General features: G+C 44.6%; 1 pseudogene; it reads left to right on the top strand.

Moving 5' to 3' along the window:
• The first annotated feature begins 880 nt into the window (after window positions 1–880).
• On the top strand, window positions 881–1,337 carry LOC103728472 (annotated as a pseudogene).
• The last annotated feature ends 444 nt before the right edge of the window (window positions 1,338–1,781 follow it).

Here is a 1,781-nt window from a genome sequence, read left to right as displayed (position 1 = left end):
CTGTGTCTTATACACAGCCTCTACATGAGGGGGGCAGCTATTGTAAAGGTTTCAGCATTTTACCTACCATCTTTTACTTGGTGATCTGCCTCGTCACCAGGAAGGCCCAGCTTTTTCATCCCAAAGTTAGGTCCCACTGACTTCCAGGACATTCTCTGTGACTTTTCAGTCCTCTTGTGGACAAAGAGCAAGGAAGAAGACAAGGACTCGGATGAGGAGACTGTGTAATCCGCCAATGGGTCAATGCTGCTCCCAGTCAGCCAATTGAATGAGTCCCTGTCATCTACAACACATAGCAGTTGAGAAGTGAGGACATCCTACTGTGCAGCACAGCCCACTCAGCAGAAGACCTGCCGGGGCATACCTACAGCACTGGGCTGAGGCCGGAAGGTACTTGGTGTGTGGCCCTAGGCAGACCAGGCATCTCCAGCATTTCCTCAGTGCTCTCTAGCAGCTCCGAGGATCACAGCAAAAGCATTTTATACTTACAGTGAGGTGCCAAGAGCCCAAGGCTCCTAATAAGTGGTCACAGAATTCCCACTGTGGTTATTCAAATTAATTATTTCAGAAACCTCAGAATGTAAACAAGTTATATAAAATGATTAAAATCTTTTACTCTGCAATTTATACTTTATAGATCAAATCAAATAATTAATCTACTTGAAAAAAAGCAGTTTAATAAACCACTGACATTAGCAAATAATTTATCTCTACTTTGCTTGTAACATAAGATGCTTTATACATGAAGCACTAAATAGTTTTCTATTAAACCAAACCAAACCAAGTATGTCTACCTAACTCAAGTCATTCCTGGTTTCTCTAGTAAAAAATAAATTTCTAAAGAAAATGTAGTAAGTTTCTCTTCCTAACAGCTGAAAAGATGGTAGAAGTAGAAAAGAAAAAGGTAAACTTCTATAAGTTCACCTACTGTGCTGTGGGCCTGGACCAGATGCTGGACATGTCCTACAAGCAGCTCATGCAGCTGGTCACCGCCAGACAGCAAAGGTGCCTGAACCACAGCCTGTGGTGGAAGCGGCACTAACTGCTCAAAAACCTGAACAAGGCCAAGAAAGACATGCCACACATTGAGAAGCCGAGGTGGTGAAGAAACACCTGTAGGGCATGGTCATCCTGCCAGAGATGGTGGGCAGCATGGTGGGCCTGTACAACAGTAAGACCTTCAACCACGTGGAGATCAAGACTCAGAGGACTGGCCACTACCTGGGCCAGCTGTCCATCACCTATAAGCCGGTAAAGCAATGCAACCAGCATCAGTACCACTCACTCCTTCCGCTTCATTCCCCTCAAGCGGCTAATTAAAGATGTGTCAAGATGTGGTAAAATACATAGTAACAGTTACCATTCCAGCCACTGCTAAATGTATAATTCAGTAGCATTAAGTCCATTTACATCACCATCGTCCACCTCCAGAATCCCTTTCCTTTTGGAAAGTGAAAGTCTGTAACTATTAAACTTTACTCCTAGTGCCCCAGTCCCACCTCTGTCAGCCACTCTACTTTTTCTGACGGGTTGACTGCTGTGGAAACCCCCATACTTTCTCCTTCACTAACACATCTTCCTTGTGGTGTCTGTGACTGTGTTATCACTTTATTTCCTCTCACAAAAAGTTCATGTTCTTGCAACAGAAGTTGATACCACAGGCCAGAGTCTGGTAATTGGTTACCTGTAGTTTGTGTAGGGGTAAAATCATATTGCTGTTGGGTGGCCCGCACTTGCCCAGCTTTCAGCCTTCGGTCTGTGAGGGGGCCTCCTTGGGTTTG

Source organism: Nannospalax galili, unplaced genomic scaffold (assembly GCF_000622305.1).
Source record: "Nannospalax galili isolate Female #2095 unplaced genomic scaffold, S.galili_v1.0 C49287849, whole genome shotgun sequence".
NCBI lineage: Eukaryota > Metazoa > Chordata > Mammalia > Rodentia > Spalacidae > Nannospalax > Nannospalax galili.
The sequence above is the reverse complement of the archived record's forward strand: the minus strand, read 5'-3'. Positions and strand labels throughout refer to the sequence as shown.